Source organism: Hippopotamus amphibius, chromosome 9, assembly GCF_030028045.1.
Source record: "Hippopotamus amphibius kiboko isolate mHipAmp2 chromosome 9, mHipAmp2.hap2, whole genome shotgun sequence".
Taxonomy (NCBI): domain Eukaryota; kingdom Metazoa; phylum Chordata; class Mammalia; order Artiodactyla; family Hippopotamidae; genus Hippopotamus; species Hippopotamus amphibius.
In genome coordinates, this window is record NC_080194.1 from 133,091,489 (window position 1) to 133,110,958 (window position 19,470).

At 40.7% G+C, this 19,470-nt stretch overlaps 1 protein-coding gene across 15 annotated transcripts in view; it reads left to right on the forward strand.

The window, feature by feature from the left end:
- Nucleotides 1–19,470, forward strand: part of MRTFB (myocardin related transcription factor B) — a 284,571-nt gene that overhangs the window by 103,595 nt on the left and 161,506 nt on the right. The gene's annotated exons all lie outside the window — the stretch shown is intronic.

Here is a 19,470-nt window from a genome sequence, read left to right on the forward strand (position 1 = left end):
CCATCACCACAATGAGGATAATGAAAATGTCCATCACCTGCAGAAGTTTCTTTGTCCCCTTGGTGATCCTACCCTCACACCCCTCTGCCTCTATCTCCACGTAGCCACTGATCTACTTTCTGTTGGTATAGATTAGTTTGCCCCTTCTAGAGTTTTATATAAGTAGATTTATATACTCCGTACTCTTTTTTTTTTGGCCTGGACTCTTTCACTCAGCATAACTATTTGCGATTGATCCATTTGTTGAGTATATGGATAGTTTTTTCCTCTTTATTCCTGAGAAATATGGATATTCCACAATTTGTGTATGTATCTGTTCACTGTTGATGGCCATTGGGTGTTTCCAGTACTGACTATTATAAATAAAACGGATCTTAAAGTTTATATACAAGTCTTTGTATGGATATATGCTTTCTTTTCTCTTAGGCGAATACCTAGGTGTGGGATGGCTGGATCATGGGGTAGGTGTATTGTTTAACTTTTTTTAAAACTGCCAAATTATTTTTTAAGTGGTTGTGTCCTTTTACATTTCTCAACAGCAGTGCATGAGAGTTCCAGCTGCTCCACATCTCTGGGAGCATTTGGTATGGTCAGTCTTTTTACTTCTAGCCATTCTAATAAGTGTGTCGTGGTATCTCATTGTGCTTTCAATTTGCGTTTTCCTCATGACAATGTGTTGAGCATATTTTCATGTGCCTATCTGCCATTTCTCTGTGAAATATTAGATCCGTTATCCATTTATTTATTGTATTTTTTTTCTTATTATTGAGTTTTGAGAGTTCTTTATATATTCTGGATATAGATTCTTTATTAGATAAATGATCTGCAAATATTTTCTCTGTCTGACTTGTCTTTTAATTCTCTTAACAGTGTCTTTCAAAGAACAGAAGCTCTAAAGTTTGATGTTCAGTGTATCAGTTTGTCCTTTTATGGGTTATGCTTTTGGTATCATAGTTAAGAAATCTTTACCTAATCCTAGATCGTAGAGATTATCTCTTGCTTTCTTGTAGAAGTTTTGTCATTTTAGGCTTTACATTTAAGCATATGATCCATTTTGACTTGATTTTTGCATGTGATACAAACTGTGATCAGGGTTCATATGTTCTGCATGTGATATCTGGTTGTTTCAGCACCATTTGTCGAAACGACCATCTCTCTTCACTGAATTGTCTTTGCACCTTAGTCAGAAATCACTTGCAGGTCTGTTTTGTTCCATTCATCATTTGTCTATCTTTATGCTACTACCACACTGTCTTAATTACTTTAGCCTTGTACTAAGTCTTGAATTTGGTAGTGTTAGTCTTCCAACGTTGCTCTTGTTTTCAAAGTGTTTTGGCTATTCCAGGTCCTTAACATATGCATTTGAAGTTTAGAATCAGCTTATCAATTTACACAAAACAGCCTGCTGAGATTTTGTCTGGGATTATATTGAATCTGTATGTCACTTTGGAGAGAATTGACTTCTTATAACAGTCTAGAGTCTTCTAGCCCTTGAATCTGGTATTTCTCTTCTTTATTCATGTCTTTACTTTCTCTCAGCAATGTTTCAAAGTACAGATCTTGCACCTCTTTTGCCAGATTTAGCCCTATTTCATATTTTTTGGCCTTATTATCAGTGGTATTTTTAGAAATTTCAGTATGAAATTGTTCATTTTAATTAAGAAATACAATTTATAGAAATACAATTCAGTTTTGAAGATAGATCTTATATCTTGCAACTCTGGTAAACTCATTCTAGGAGCTTTTTTGTAGAGTCTGTTGCATTTTCTATATAAATAATTATGTCATTCCTCATCCTGGAAATCATTCAGTCTTTCACCATTAAGTGTGATGTTTGCTGTAGATTTTTTTTGTGGACTCCCTTTATCAGATTGAAGAAATTCTCTCCTATTTTTACTTTGCCAAGAGTTTTTTCAGGAATGGATTTTTGCTAGATATGTTTCTGCATTTATTGAGATAACTGTATAGTTTTTATTTATTAGCTGTTAATATGGTAAATTACATTGAATATATTTCAATGGTAAACCAGCCTTGCATTCCTGGGATAAACCCCACTTGGTCATGATATATTATCCTTTTTATATATTTTTGGATTTGATTTGCTAAAATTTTGTTTGGAATTTTTGTATCTGTGTTCATGAGGACATAATAGCTTCTTGTAATGTCTGCCTAACATCAGTATCAGGTTAATGCTGGCTTCATAGAATAAATTGGGAATTATTTCTTCCTGTTTAGTTTTCTGAAAGAATTGGTAATATTTTTTTTCCTTAAGGATTTGTTAGAATTCACTAATAAGGCCATCTGGATCTAGAGTTTCCTTTAAGGGAGGATTTTAAACTATAAATTCAATTTTTAAAATAGATCCGGGGGAAAAAAGAGTAAATCTAGGGCTATTCAGGCTATCTGTTTCTTTTTGACTGGGTTTTGGTATTTTGTATTTTTCAAAGACTTTGTCCATTTCATCTAAGTTGTTGAATTTATTGCCATAAAGTTTTTCATTATAGTCCCTTATTTTTTTCATATCTGTAGAGTGTTTCGTGATATCACCTCTGTCATTCCTTATATTGGTATGTAATTTATGTCTTCTTTCTTTTTTCCTAATCCGTCCATCTGGAGGTTTATCAAATTTATTTACCTCCTCAAAGAACCAGCTTCTGTTTCCTTCATTTCTCTTTTTAAAAATTTCATTGATTTTCTGCTCTGATCCTCATTACTTCCTTCCTTCTCCCCATTCTGTGTGTGTGTGTGTGTATATGTAATTTTAATTATTTTTTTTTGCTAAATTTTTCTGATTTTTCTAAAATTTTTCTAATTTTATACAGTATGGTTCTTAAGGTCTTGATTTAAATATTTCCTCCCCAAGATAAATGAGGATATTGAGGCTCAAAGAAGTTGAAACAACAGTTAAAATGCATAGCCTTATGTCCATTTTCTTAGTGTTATAAATGCTGTGATAAAGGCAAGTAAAAGTGCGATGGGAACGCATAAGAAGGGGGTGAGCCTGTAAAGAGTGAGTAAGAGGACCTCTTTGGAGAATGTGATGTCTGAGGGATTCTACTCTGTTGAGGTGTAGGATGAGTCTGTGAGACCACATCCGAAATATTAGTTCCTACCGTTTATTTTGCACGGGTAGCAGATCTCCCTCTTGGTTGCTGTATTCCGAAAAATGAGTTAGAATATTCCGAGAGTAACTCTGCATACACCTAATGTTCCCTTGGGTTTAATTGACAGATCTGCTTTTTATTTCTACGAAGACTGTTTGTGGTGGTCATGGTAACTCTAGCTTTAACAGCGCTGGCAGGTGTTGCTGACAAGAGTATATTGACTAGGAGGAAAATCTGGGGGTGGAATGTGGGGGGATTGTTACAAAGATCTACCTCAGTATCTCACTGCGAAGTTAGTCTCACTTAGTAGTGAATATTTCTCTAACTATTCCTTGTTTAACACATTATAACTTTTTTTTTTTTCCACTTTTTTTTTTTTTTTTTGGCACACGGGCTTAGTTGCTCCGCGGCATGTGGGATCTTCCTGGAGCTGGGATCGAACCCGTGACCTCTGCATTGGCAGGCAGATTCTTAACCACTGCGCCACCTAGGAAGCCCCAACACATTATAACTTTTAAAAAAGTATTTTTATCACTAAAAAGCGTTAATTCTGTAATTGTTTTATAAATGGAGTGAAACCAGCATAATGTAGTAACATCTTAGGCTCCACATTACACGGTTGAGTTCCTCTCCAATCTGAGTCAAGGTACTATATTTAGGGATTTTGAAAAATACGTAACAGCTTTTTGCTGGGAGGCAGGAGTAGGGCTGGTGGTCAATTGTAAGGAAGAAACAAAAGGGAAAAAAGTGGAGGAATTATTTTCAAATGGCCATGAGGGCCAAGAATTACGTGTATTATTTTATTTTCTCTTAAAAAAAAAAAGCAATGAGAACCTGAGCCCTTTAAAAAAATTATGGTTGAAAGAGCAAGCTGCTCCTTTAATTGTTTGCTTCTCAGAATTATAAAATTTTCCATCCCGTAAGTTTGCAGAGGAGAAAATAGCAGTGGGATTAAGCGGCTGGTTGTGATAGTGTCGGGACCAGAACTCAGACTCCTGAGTCAGAAAACCTGGATTATAACGAGGCCTCCCTCTTCTGCACTCTGTGTAACCAAGTTTAGCTTAATGATACTTTTCTTCTGGTTGTGGTTTAAATGAGAAAACGTGTGAGTTATCAGTCAAATGTTTAATACTATTTTGGGTACGGGACCCGTTTTCCTCTTCTCAAGGACTAGAGGAAATAATTGTCATATGCAGATAAGCTACCTAAGAGTTTTTGTTTCCTAAAGTGACTCCATCTCATCCACTCCATCTACTTTTATTTATTTTTATTAAGTTATTTTTTATTGAAGTATAGTTGATTTACAATGTGTTAATTTCTGCTGTACAGCAAAGTGACCCAGTTATACACATATGTACATTCTTTTGTATCTTCTTTTCCACTGTGGTTTATCCCAGGATACTGAATATAGTTTCCTGTGCTATATATATGGTAGACCCTTGTTGTGTATCCATTCTGTATGTAACAGTTTGCATCTACTAACCCCAGACTCCCAATCCTTACCCCCCAACCCCCCAGCAACCACAAGTCTGTTCTCTGTGTCAGTGAGTCTGTTTCTGTTTCATAGATAGGTTCATTTGTGTCATATTTTAGATTCCACATATAAGTAATATTGTATAGTATTTGTCTTTCTTTTTCTGACTTACTTCACGTAGTATGATAATCTCTGATTGCATCCATGTTGCTGCAAATGGCTTTATTTCATTCTTTTTTATCTACTTTTAGGATTATAATTTTTTTCAGTTGAAGAAATGTAACTGAATGTCCATGCACTGATAATCACTTGTGAATTTTCCCCTCTTTGAGGACTTCACGTTGAGTGATAAGAAGTCTTGGTGTAGAGCGATCATTTGCCTGGAATGCCCCTCCCTCCTCACCTTCCTATCCTTCCCCTCTCTGACTTTTTAAGGTTTAGTTCCATTCCTTATTTCCTCTGGGATCCCTTTGCTGATCCTCTGGCCCCGTTGTGTTAAAAACCCTCCCTCCCATGCTTCCATCACATCTTATCTAATGTCCTTTATAACACTGTGTTGTGATTCTTCTCTTTTCTTGTCTGTCTCCCTAACAGACTTTAAAGTCGGGGAATTGGTCATGTCTGTGTCTCAGCAGCCAGCAAATGCCTGATTAGAGGTGCTTAGGGAAGTTGTGTTGTAAAGGAAGCCTTGAGTTTGACAGGTTACATTCAGAGAATGATAAAAATATACTATTTATCTAGCAAAAGTATTTCTTCTTCCATATTCTGGTCTCTTCTCGTTTTGTTTTTGTTTTTCTTTTCATGTTCATTGTTCCCACTAAGGAAACATTTGAGCTATAAAAATGAGCTCAGGGGTTTTGGGGTCATTAACACCCTTAGTGATATTGATACCCTACTGCTCTGTGCTTTTTAGATACAGGGACTTTAGCAGAACCCTGGGATACATCCATGAATTCCCATTGCCACTGCTTCTGTTAGGAGAATGGAATCTTACAGTAGTGTCGCTATGCTTTTGCATTAGGCACATGTATAGGCCAGCTGGCTGCAAATATAGTCCGCTTGTAATGGATGCCTTCACAAAGCCAGTCCAACAGAGCTGCAGTGAATTCAGTGCTGAAACTGAAATTATCAAGGTTGAAAGAGTAGCAGTTTTTAAGAGGCACTGGTCCCTGATCTTTTCTGTACATGGAATAGGAAAGAGAATTAAAGCAGATGCTGCTGTCTATCAGGTGATGCTTAACTTCCCTACAGAGGTCCTGTCTAGTTTCTGGATGCTGAGGCATAGAAACCACGATTATTATTGGAAGAAAAAACAGTGAAATCACATGATGACATGATATATGTATTAATTTATAATCTACCTGCTTAATGGATGACAGTTTCTTTTCAAAGGGTGCTCTTGAACCAGAATGGGGAAAAAAAAATTCCAAATGAATTTTGACATGGCATAGAACAGAGAGGTCCTGAGCCAAAGTTTAGCCAGAAAGGCTAAACGTTGTTTGTTTTTGTTTGGTTGTTTTAGTTTATTTTTTATTTTATTGAATGAAAGATTCTTTAAATTCTGTAGTGCTTTACAATTTTCAAAAGTTTCACACATATAATTTCATGTAATCCCATAATAACTTTCTTTTAATCCCCGACCCCCATGCTGCCCCTCCCCCCTTCCCTCTCCCCACTGGTAACCACTAGTTTGTTCTCTATGTCGGTGGGTCTGCTTCTTTTTTGTTTTATTTACTAATTTGTTATATTTTTTAGATTCCACATATAAATGATATCATATGATACTTGTCTTTCTCTCTCTGACTTATTTCACTTAGCATAATGCCCTCCAAGTCCATCCATATTGCTGCAAATGGCAACATTTCACTCTTTTTTATGGCTGAGTAGTACTCCTCTGTGTGTGTGTGTGTGTGTGTGTGTGTGTGTACACACCCCATCCTCTTTATCCATTCATCTGTTGATGGATACTGAACATTGTCTGTTTATTCAGATTGGGAGGAACCTACAAAGGCCTACTTTGAACTATGTGGGCTGAGCATATCTTCTCATTCTTCCCCTTTTACCATTTCTTAGAGATTCTGATGGAGACTTCAGAGAGCTACATGGCACAGTCTCCTAACTTATTCCTGTAATTCATGTTCATCAGATGCAGCAGCAACCTGATGAGTGTAGCTCACGGAGTAGATGGATATCTGTGTATTTTTCACTCAGTGGGACAACATACTGCAGTCCTGCTAGTCTGTTCATCTAGCTGAACCTTAGCTTTTAAATGTATGAGAGTTGCTTGAGGTCTTCATTAACTAAATGGTTAGGCTTTCACCTTATAAACTGAAGAGCATCCCATTTGTCAAAAAGAATCAAAACCAAAAAAATGAAAATTGTTTTTGTTAACACAGTTGTTTCCAGTGGTGAAGACAGGTTTTTAAATGTAAGCCTTGAGAGACCTAGTAAATTTCAGATGCGATCTTTCCCTTTAAGATTTAATTAACTCACGGACTTAGGCACCACAGTCCATTTTCCCTGGGTAGCTGTCCCATTCACTGGACAGCTTTTCCAGTTAGGGTAGGTGATCACTATATTTTGTGACTTCCATGTTGCAGAAATCATAGCTGAGTGTAGTTAGCCCACCCTTGAGCTAAGGTGTATTTACATTTCTACTTTGTTATCCTTTTAAGGACTTAGGGCTGTCAAGGTAGCACCAGTGCATTTTGTTGGTCAGATAATTAGGGGTGGAGGTAGTGGCTAGGAGGAAAGAGACCTTGTATTTTTTTTAGAAAAAAAAGAAAAAGTAAGTGAATGAATGCCTAGACATTGAAATCAGCAAACTCTCAGAAAGTAAACAGCCTAATTAAGAATGAAAAATTGAACCCATTTTTCCTTTCCTTTGAGTTAAAAGGACTGAGCTGGTAGAGGCCTTGAAAGGTTGTCTTATTCCACCACCAACGTGCCCCATTGCCTCATTTAGGCCATGTTTTAAATTAGTCCATAGAGTCTCTCCTCTACTCTTTCTTATATGCAGAATTGTCCATGACATATTTTATAAAAAGTCAGTTGTCAACGGAAGAGCAGAAAGAGAAATTAAGGAAACTCTCCCATTCACCATTGCAACAAAAAGAATAAAATACCTAGGAATAAACCTGCCTAAGGAGGCAAAAGATCTGTATGCAGAAAACTTTAAGACATTGATGAAAGAAATCAAAGATGACACACAGATGGAGGGACATACCATGTTCCTGGATTGGAAGAATCAACATCGTGAAAATGACTGTACTACCCAAAGCAATTTACAGATTCAATGCAATCCCGATCAAATTACCAATGGCATTTTTCACAGAACTAGAGCAAGAAATCTTACGATTTGTATGGAAACGCAAAAGACCCCGAATAGCCAAAGCAATCTTGAGAAGGAAAAATGGAGTTGGTGGAATCAGGCTTCCTGACTTCAAACTATACTACAAGGCCATAGTGATCAAGACAGTATGGTACTGGCACAAAAACAGAAAGGAAGATCAATGGAATAGAATAGAGAACTCAGAAGTAAGCCCAAACACATATGGTCACCTTATCTTTGACAAAGGAGGCACGAGTATACAATGGAAAAAAGACAGCCTCTTCAATAAGTGGTGCTGGGAAAATTGGACAGCAACATGTAAAAGAATGAAATTAGAACACTTCCTAACACCATACACAAAAATAAACTCCAAATGGATTAAAGACCTACATGTAAGGCCAGACACTATCAAACTCCTAGAGGAAAACATAGGCAGAACACTCTTTGACATCCATCAAAGCAACATCCTTTTTGACCCACCTCCTAGAATCATGGAAATAAAATCAAGAATAAACGAATGGGACCTCATGAAACTTAAAAGCTTTTGCACAGCAAAAGAAACCATAAACAAGACTAAAAGGCAACCCTCAGAATGGGAAAAAATAATTGCCTATGAAACAACGGACAAAGGATTAACCTCCAAAATATACCAGCAGCTCATGCAGCTTCATACCAAAAAAGCAAATAACCCAATCCACAAATGGGCAGAAGACCTAAATAGACATTTCTCCAAAGAAGACATACAGATGGCCAACAAACACATGAAAAGATGCTCAACATCACTAATCATCAGAGAAATGCAAGTCAAAGCCACAATGAGGTATATCACCTCACACCAATCAGAATGGCCGTCATCACAAAGTCTGGAAACAACAAATGTTGGAGAGGGTGTGGAGAAAAGGGAACTCTCCTGCACTGTTGGTGGGACTGTAAGTTGGTACAGCCACTATGGAAAACAATTTGGAGGTTCCTTAAAAAACTACAAATAGAACTACCATATGATCCAGTCATCCCACTCCTGGGCATATATCCAAAGAAAACCATAATCCCAAAAGAAACGTGTACCATAATGTTTATTGCAGCACTCTTTACAATAGCCAGGACATGGAAGCAACCTAAATGCCCATCAACAAATGAATGGATACAGAAGATGTGGCATATATATACAGTGGAATATTACTCAGCTATAAAAAGGGATGAGATGGAGCTATATGTAATGAGGTGGATAGAACTACAATCTGTCATACAGAGTGAAGTAAGTCAGAAAGAGAAGGACAAATACTGTATGCTAACTCACATATACGGAATCTAAAAATGGTACTGATGAACTCAGTGACAAGAACAAGGAAGCAGATACAGAGAATGGACTGGAGAACTCGAGGTATGGGAGGGGTCGGGGGGTGAAGGGGAAACTGAGACGAAGCGAGAGAGTAGCACAGACATATATATACTACCAACTGTAAAATAGTCAGTGGGAAGTTGTTGTATAACAAAGGGAGTCCAACTCGAGGATGGAAGATGCCTTAGAGGACTGGGGCGGGGAGGGTGGGGGGGACTCGAGGGGGAGGCGTCAAGGAAGGGAGGGAATATGGGGATATGTGTATAAAAACAGTTGATTGAACCTGGTGTACCCCCCAAAAAAAAAATAATTAAAAAAAAAAAAAGTCAGTTGTCAGAAAGGAGTGGCATTTATTACTTTAAAAATAAAATGTCACAATTTATATCCTTTGGTCTGTGGGAGTCTGAAATACAGCTATGGCCTGAGTAGGTGTAGTGTTCTAAAATAGATATTTTAGATTCATGAAGTAGTAAGATTCTGTCCTTTTGTTAATGGAAATTATAGTCTAGTTATGTTTGAAAAATTAAGTTTTGATTTATTGTTAGTGGTTAAGATAGACTGTTCTTAGAGAGGAAGTTATAGGAAGTTAAATGCTGTCATTCTGTCTCTTCATACTAAGAACAAAAGCAAATGATTGTGAAGTATTTCAGTGAGTAGAACCTCAAGTTAGAACTTGCCTTTCCCAGTATTATAAGAAGTACTTTGTCTAGTTGCTATGGAAACACATTTAAATTATTGAGTTGAAATTTATGATGTACATCTCTATACAGCTCTGCTGTGAAAGATAGATGTTGCAAATTAAGAATCTTAATGCTACTCCTACAACTATTTCAGTACAAATATTGACCACACACTTGCTGTGTGGAAGGTACGGTAGGGGAGACCTGGGTACACAGATGAAGAGACAAGGTTCTCAGCCTCGAGAAGCTCACATTCTCATGGGAAAGTAGTAAACAGCCACCTGGACCAGAGCAGCACCCTTGATGGAATGTCGGTGTGTGCGAGGTGCAATGGGAGGGTTGCTTAAGGGACTATCCGAGGTGACTTCAAGGATGTGTGGAATTTCCTGGTAGACAGGGAGGTGGGATGAAGATTGTGTTTCCACAAAGGAACTGCCTGGATAGGGGCTAAGAGGTGAAGAGGATTGTTTTAATCACTATACGTCTCCGTAGCCGTACTGTTAGGGAACATGTGGGGAGTCTCACAGGTGTGAACGTGTGTAGTTGGACGTAGACTCTGGAGTCAGCCTGCCGGCTGTCCTGCTTGACTGTGCAACCCCGAGGTGTTTAACCTCTCCAGACCTCCTGAGGATGAAACAGGAGACTATCTATCTGTGAAGAGCATAGTTCAGAGTTTGACATTTAGTAAGCTCTAGGTAAATGTGAATTGCCTTTTAACAGCATCAATATTATCATTGTTCATTCTAGCCGCCTGGTAATTTTGAATGCTTTTTGTAACTGAGGGTTCTGTGTTTGTAAAACACTTCCTGTGCTTGCTTGTCTGTGGTGTCCCGTTGAGTAGTGACTGTGTGCTCAGCACTGGGCTGGGACTCTGTGTGGGGACGTGTGCGTAGCTCCTGTCCTTAGGCCGTGTGTAACGTTGTCAAGAATGAAAATGCACAATCTGAAATAACGCGAGTGCACCCTGAACTGTACTAGATGGCTGTCTGTGCACATGTTCAGTATATTAATTAAAGTACAGGCATCTCTCGTTTTACTGCACTTCACTTTATTGCAGTTCACAGATTGTGCTTTTTTTTTTTTCTTTTTACAAACTGAAGGTTTGTGGCCAACCTGCGTTGAACAAGTCTGTTGGTGCTATTTTTCCAACAGCATTGGTTACCTAGCATCTGTGTGTCGCATGTTAGTAATTCTCACAATATTTCACAATTTTTCATTATTATTTTATTTGTTATAGTGCTCTGTGATCAATGATCTTTGATATTATTATAACTCCCTGAAGACAGAGATGATGGTTAGCATTTTTTAGCCATAAAGTATTTTTTAATTAAGGTATGTACTTTTTTTAGGCATAATGCTAGTATGTACTTAGTAGACTATAGTATAAACATAAATTTTACAAATACTGGGGAACGCTCGCTTCATGGCGCTCTGCGCTTTATTGTGGTGGTCTGGAACTCAACCTACAGTATCTCCGAGGTCTGCTTGGGTAATTGCTTGTGTGGCCCAGTTACTCTTCGAGGGGATGTAGGCATAGTTACCAAAGAGAGCACAGAGGGTAGAGATAGTAGTTAGGCAGAACCAAAGTTACCGATGACTCCGAAAAACAAGCAAAAAAATAAATTAAAAAAAAAAAAAGAAAAACTTTTCTGTGTGATGGACTTGCTGGATGTAAGAGGGAAGCAGTTGCCCCCGTGTTGTGATTCCAAGGCTGCCACCTAGATTCTCCGTCCCAGTCACATCTGGGTGATTGAAATTCCGTCATCTTGCAGGACCACTTAAGAGGTCAACCACGTATCTGTCATCTTTCTTTTAGAATGAAAGGATTAATGGTATCCTTTGCTGATGGTAGATTTTGATCAGATACAGGAATGAGCACTAAGTGTAGACTAGGAGATGGGTGCAGTTGAGGAGGGGGGTGAACATACCAGAAGACAGACTTCATTTTGATCTCTAACAACTCCCCAGCAAAAAGGTTAAGAACAAACTGCCTTGCACCATCTGCTCTGTTAGAAACGAGGGATAAACACAGAGATGAAAAGATAAGCAGCTCCTCACCTCAGTGACCTTGGAATCTTACAGGCAGGTGAGAAGACGGAAGTAGACAGTTAAGTGTAGTGCACACGGGTGCAGTTACTGGAGAGGAAGGTGCAGAAAGGTCAGTGGCAAAGTGCACCAAGGAGAGGGCGCAGCAGGGGACATCGGGAACTCTACAGGACACACTTTCCTTTGTTGTCCTCTCCAAGTGTCTGATTCCAGGCAGAGACAAGATGCCCTGAGCTCTCCTTCCAAACATCTGCCACCACTGCCTCTCCTCTGGGCCCCCGTTTACTTCACAGGGTCCAGGGCACAGCAGTGAACTGCAGTGCTTCCTGGGTGGGAGCTTACAGGGAGTCCAGCTGCTGTCCACCTGGCTTCGGTCTCCTCCACCAGGGCCATATGCTTCTCTGAGGCCTGGATTTGAAACAGCTGCCAGGCCTGAGTTGGGTGCTATGAAAGCGTAGGACTGGGGCAGGTTAAAGAACATCCAGGGAACCGTAGTGTCTATAGTGTCGCATGTCTCTGTTGCTCTTTCCTACACAGTCCAAGTGTTTGGAATTCTTTGACACATCTGAATCTTGAATATTTGAATATGATGAAAGGTTAATATCCAGGAAAGAATACTGTGAGAATGGGAGGTTGAATTTCATTATAAGCTTCAGTTCACTTAGCAGCCCTTGATAAAAATCCCTAAATGCGTAGTAATTACATACTGAATTATGCAGGGAGGGAACTTAGAGCTGGCGGACTGCGTAAACGTCTTTCTGGCTGTGTACATTAGCTGTTGAGATCAGTGTAAGAGAGATGGTCACGGAAGCAAGGCCCCTTGAGTGACTTGGCCACTTCGTAGAAGTCGGGAGGCAGCATTTAAGGCCTGTACCCCTAGGAGCTTACTTCTCTCTCTCTCCTGAGATTCAAGATTTTCAGTGCATTTATTTTTATTTTTAAAGAAAATACTCAATTCTCTCTCATTCAGTTAGAGTCTGAAAAGCTGTGTTTAATAATAAACTTGGTGTGTGTGTGTGTTTATTTGTTTCGATCAGAAGTTTCATAGCAACAATAGCAGCAGCTACACCAACAGAGAAAAGCATTGTCCCATCATCTCTACCAAGTCCTACAGTAGCTTGATATTTGGGACTTTTAAAATCAAAAGTCTTAATGTCTGTTTTTTACTATAAGAAAATATGAATGCCTTATAGTAATCTGAAATATGTATAATCCATTTTAAACTTTGTACCACACTTGTATTTTATTTATTAGTGTCTTTTTCTGTTCCTGGCTTGATGTAAATATCAAAGCTATTGAAAGAAATTGTTTCTCTTTAAAGGATTTGAAGCTTAACTTTAGAAAGGCTTAAATGTAATTTCTTCATTGTTTCTTTGCAATTTCTATAAAAATACATTATTATTTTCATACAGGAAGCTGAAAAAGCAGGCTGTTCTAAAGGAAGCTGTTGTGTAGTTCCTTCCTTTTTAAACTTTAAGCTGAGTGCTTTTCCTCACTCCCAAGTTCAAGGGCTTAGTTTACGTGCATGAAAATAAACTGAACAGCACCTGCCGCTTAGTCACAAAGGGAATGTCTTGAAGCTGCGAAGCAAACAGATGTACTCAGTTTAAGCTTCTGAGATGCTCAGAGTGTGTGGTAAAAAAATAAATTCCAAAACGAATAGTATGAGGAAATAAAGTCAGAAGAAGATATAAACCAAAGGGTCAAGTTTGATACCTGAATTGTGTACATTTTAATCGCAGTACTGTCATCCCTGCAGGGACTAGTACTTTGAAAATCTGTCCTTAAAAACACAGAATTGTTGCTATTTTCCCAAAGAAGGATTTGGCATATTTTATAGTTTTTTAAATTTCTTTTTAAAAAATTCGTTGTTGCAACTCTGTGGAATAGCAAGAGGAGAAAAAATAAACAGTACTAAATACTTCTGCTATAAAATTATACAGTGTTATCTGTTGACTTCAGTTAGTTCAGGGCAATCAACTCTAAATATCTGTTTTAGTATGGACAGCTTGCTGCAGTCCATGGTGGCTTGTTAAAGTTCTTCTTGACACTGATAGAAGAAATGAGATAGCCAACTTGTCCATATTTTTTTAGTGTAAATAATTGTGCTTGGTTTCCATAAACCACGGGAAGCTCTATTCATGTTAACTTCTGTCAAGGCTCAAAGTTCACTAGCAAATTACCTAGAAACCCCTATTTTACTAGTTATCTGGGAAAATATGTAGAAGCCTTGCTAGAAATTGCGGCTGCATTTTGTTATCAGTAGAGTTCTGTGAGCTGACAGTACGACGAGTAACAAGCACCAGTTCCAGTCTTTGCCAGGGAGTCATACAAGATTTCCATCACAGATGCGGCCAACAGCCTCTGAAACTCTGTTGCTGAATCGGAATAGGCGGGGAAGAAGGAAACAATAAGGGTCAGTATGGTTTGCCCTTTACTCCCAAAATCATTTTAATGACCCTTAGTGTAGGGCTTGTGTCTTAGTTACTCTGTTGCCCTGAGACTTACTGGAAACTTCAAAATAGCACCTGAGCTGGGCTCTCCAGGAAAGGACAAGGAGGGCTTATCTTCAGGAAGGGCCTGGATGGGAGGCCGTCCAGCAGCTTTGAAGCTCTGATGGTCAAGAGCTAACTCTGCTAGACGGATAGGTGCAGAGGCCGGAATCAGGTGGCTAGTTCCATAGTGTAGTTTTTGTTGGTGAAGTGTGGCCCTGAGGGTCTCAGTGGGCAAATACAAAGAGCTGTTGTGGAAGGAGCTCCAAAGGCAGGCAGGAGACATGGTCTGGTCCCAAGGCTCTCAGCGACTGGCTTTGTGACTTTGGACAAATCACTTCCCTTCCTTGGGCCTCTGCCTCCTCATTTGTAAAGTGAGGAAGCTGAATCTCATCTCAGAGGTCCACCCCTCCCAGCCTCTAAGTGCCGTGATTCTAAGAACTTCACCAGTGTGGTGCTGTGTCTTCCATTTTGTGACAGTTACACAGCCCCTCTCCTGGAATTTGGGTTGAAATTGTTCCACAATATGTGGTCAGTTCTGTTCATTTCTCTCTGGGAAACATCTTTTTTCCTTGCTTTCTTCCTCTCACTGCCTCCACACGTGACCGGGCTCTCCCCATGCTCGTCAGGATGGTTGCCTCGCTCTCTTGCCTTTTGCCCTCCATTCCTCCCACCACCATCCTATTTCTGGTCCAAGTGTAAATCCCTCCTTTCCCATCCCATCCCATCCCATCCCATCCCATCCCATCCCATCCCATCCCGTCCCCATCCCCGTCCCCGTCCCTGTCCCCATCCCTGTCCCCCCTTAAATGCTGCTTTCATCATGAGCATTTTCTTGTTCAGAAATCATCAGCCTGACACTCTGTGGTAAGATACTCTGTAATCTTGTCACACCCTATCCATCTAACTTTATTTTCTACCACTTTCCAACATACCCTGCTGTGTAATAAGACTGGTTTTAGCACTGTTTTCATAAGCATTCCGTATTCTTTCCTGCTTATATAACTTGTTTATTTTGTTTCTTTCATCTGGAATACTTTTTTTTTTCCATAAATTTATTTATTTATTTATTTGTTTGTTTTATTGGCTGTGTTGGGTCTCTGTTGCTGCATATGGGCTTTCTCTAGTTGTGGCGAGTGGGGGCTACTCTTCATTGTGGTGCGCGAGCTTCTCATTGCGGTGGCCTCTTGTTGCAGAGCACAGGCTTTACACGCGTGGGCTTCAGTAGTTGCGGCACATGGGCTCAATAGTTGTGGCTCACGGGCTCTAGAGCGCAGGCTCAATAGTTGTGGCACACGGGCTTAGTTGCTCCACGGCATGTGGGATCTTCCAGGAGCAGGGCTCGAACCCGTGTCCTCTGCATTGGCAGGCAGATTCTTACCCGCTGCGCCACCTAGGAAGTCCCTGGAATACTTTTTTCTTTTCATAAGCTGTACATTTAACAAATTCAAGATGCAAGTAAGTTAGGATAACTGAATACGGCTCTGTGGCTTGGGAATGGGAGTGGTAGAGAGGTGGTTTAGCCATAGCACAAAGGAAAGAACATTCGGGAGACAGGGAGAAGGACAGGTAGACGTTAAACATGCGCAGATTTTGAGTCATAGATAAAGGAAGTTTTAAAGAAGCTCACTCACATCAAGTGGCCTTTGCCTTCAATAAAATCAAGCCAAGTTCATCTGCTCAGAGTGATGAAGGGAGGGAGTGATGCTAGAGACTTGAGAAAGTAGAAAACCACCACTTGCCGTGGGCTTTGGGATGGGTCTTACCAGAGGTGAATAAAGGATTTAATGAAAAACGTTAAGAATCCCGTTGAATTAAATGAGTTGTGATGGACTCATTTCAGTTTTCTGAATTAGCTCAGCAGTGCTTGGCTTTAGGGATCTACATGGGGAAACCCTGACTCGGGTATTGTAATTGCTGCAGTGGCTCTAACCCTCCACTGCTCTCCACCCGGTTCTAGGCCGGATGCAGGGCACGTGAGGGCAGAGGGGCTGGTTAACGTAGCAGAGCGGGGGAGCAGCCCCAGGGGTGCACACATCTGCTCCTTCTCTCACTCTGCTAGTTTCTCCTCTTCTCAGTCCTCTAATACCTCTTCCCTTGCCTCACACTCCCTCGATGGCCACGCTCCCATTCACTGGGAAGCAGCCAGAAGAGAACATCCTCAAGCTTTCTGCCGGAGCCGCCCCCCTGCCCCCCCCCCACCACTGCGGGTGCGTGTTCTCCACTCACGTCGAAGGCCTTCCTTCTGTACTGGATGCCATCCTCTCACCTGCCCAAGGGCACTGCTCCACTGGCTTTCGGCTTCCCTCCCCCCATCCCTTTTTCCCTGTTCAGGGGCAGGTGTGGAGTGGGGGTGGCGTGGGTTTAGCCAGCATCGAGGGTCTGCTGAGCAGGCACAAAGAAGCCGTGGAGTTGAGTGACCGGCCGTGAAGTAGAGGAGGGAAGAGACCATCAACGCATGAGGGACAGTAAAGAGGTGATGGGGTCAGTGGCGTGGAGACCCCGGGAGGTGAACGGATTGTTGGGTCCAGAATTTGAAAGAAAGTGAGCTGGGAACCTTGGAGGCGTTGGTCAGAGGGTAGGCGCAGGAAATTGTGATGCCAGAAGCTAAGTCCTGGTTTGGTGAATGATCGTGGGGGCGAGTGGCTGAGGAAGGGTGAGGAGTTGTGGGATGGCAGCCACAGGAGTGGTGACAGGGTCTCGAGATAGGACATTTGGAGCCGGGGAGCTCAGGGAGGAGGGGGAGCGGGACGATGCTACCTCACCTCCAGCCCAGTAGCGCCAGGGTGGTGGGAGGGAAAACCAGCACGCGGGAAAGGGCTGCCAGGAAGCCGGTGTGAGCCAGGTCAGCGTCTGCTCTCACCCCTCCCGGGTCTGGCCTCCGCCCAGCAGCCAGAGCTCTGGTCTTGCGGTGGAAGCCGGCGTTCCCATCCCCATCTTGCCCGTGGCGCTCTCCGTGGCTTGAGCCTCATCTCCTTCAGGGCTGGGTCATCCGGCTGTCTCCCCGGGGCGTTTCTGACCCACCCGATTTGAAGTGGCGTCCTCCAGCCAAGCACGCACACCCCCTTCCCTGCCTTTCTGTTTTTCTCTACAGCATTTGTCACTCTTTGCCCGTACATATTTTACTCATTTACTTATTTGTACATGGGTGAGTAAAACATTGTCCCTCCGCACTCTGGCTGTAGAATTTACAGAAGTTTTGATATAACCGGAGGTCGGATCCTTTTTGACACCTTCATATATTCCATGATAGCAGAGATTTCTATGTGGGCTATTATATTTTAATTTTTAATACTGCTTTTCCCCCTGTACCTAGAACAGAGGTTGGCAAAAGGCAGATATTTAGTGAATAGTAGTTGAATGTAGAATGAGTGGTTGGATGGATGGTTGAAAGGAAGGGTGATGGGACAGGTACTGGAGGCATGAGGAAGGAGGAAACGATGTACTCACGGGAGGTTGTTGCAGAATTCAGGTTCTAAGATGGGTCTAGGCTGTGATTGCTCTTGTGGGAGGTTGGAGAGAATGAGAAGGTTCCTGTTGTTGAGGAAATTGAATTACTGAGACACTGGATAATAAGAGGGAATTCCAGCTCTCTAGCATGATGGCAGAGATTACATAGAAAGAAAAACTGCAAATCAGACCCAGTCACCAAAGAATTTAGGAGTGTCTGAGTGGTCAATAGATGACTCTAACAAAAATTAGGGAAGAGGTGGTTTTTAAAAAAAGGATATCCACAAAGATACTGAGTAACAGTTGTGAGGCATTGTTGCCTCCTCTTACATCAAGCTTGATTTTTTTTCTCCAGATTCTCCCCGGTGCATTTAGCCAAATGTGAGTGCTTTTGGCTTAGTAAATCTCTTGAATTTTTTTTTAGGATAAAAAGTATTACACAGAGAGAACTAAAACGTGCTAACTAGTTTTTTAAAACTCTGTTACTCTGGCATGGAATAACAAGTCTGTCAGTAAACATAGCTACGCTGGGTAGCTAGTTCCTTCGGGTCTTTGGGATAGAATACAAGCAGTTGCTTTTCAAACTGTCATAGGTTCAAAATATAGCATATGATTTATACTAATGTATTTCTGGTTGGAAACTTTAGTGTTGCCCAAGTCTTCTCAGTTGACATCTGAATATCTCAATTCTGTTTCTGGTAAATTTATTATTTTCAAATACCCTGCCAGACCACAGTGCTTTACAAAGTTGGCAGCATATTGCTGATGACCTAATTTATTATTCAAGCTCGTTATAAGTATTCTAAATGTTTGGATATACAACTATTCAGTTTATCTGTTTGAAGTGCATTTTAGGTATATTTTATTACATAGAAGGATTGTTTTCCTCTAGTCTAAATAAGCATAAAATAAAAGTTTAAGGATTTTAAACCCCACTTCCCACAGTTATTCTATTTTTAGGTGCACAGTACTTGCTGGAACATCAGAAAGTGTAGTCCAATTTCCAGTAGGATTTCTTTAGGGTAATAGCTTCTTTCAAGCCTACATTTGGGGCTGCAATCTCATTATTTTCTCCTATTCTGTGGTTTTCTCCAATTTTCTGGTTTGCTTCAGTTCAGTTTCTTACTCTTTCTAGTCCCTTTAGATCAATAATTTTAAATTATCCTTTAGGTCTTAACTTCAATATCACTTGCTCAGAGAGGTCTTTCTAGATTCTTTTCTTCCTACTGCATTTGGTGCCACTGCTGTATATTGTCCTCGCTTTCCCATCATAAGTGAGGTGCTTTGTGTCCGTGCACCCCTATGAATCCAGAGCTTCTGAGGGGGTCTCATGAACACTGTGTCCCGAGCATCTAGAGTAAACAGTGCTGGGCACACCGAGACTTCTTCACAGACCTGTGTTGAATGAAGGAAGGAAGGAATGAGAGTGAGTTCCTCCTTGCCACTGCAGCTGCAGCCCGTGACCACTTGACACAACTATTTATATTTGCAGTACTCAACACACATACAAAACAGCAGGTCTCCTCTACCAAGAAAGCGTCAGTCAAGCTACTG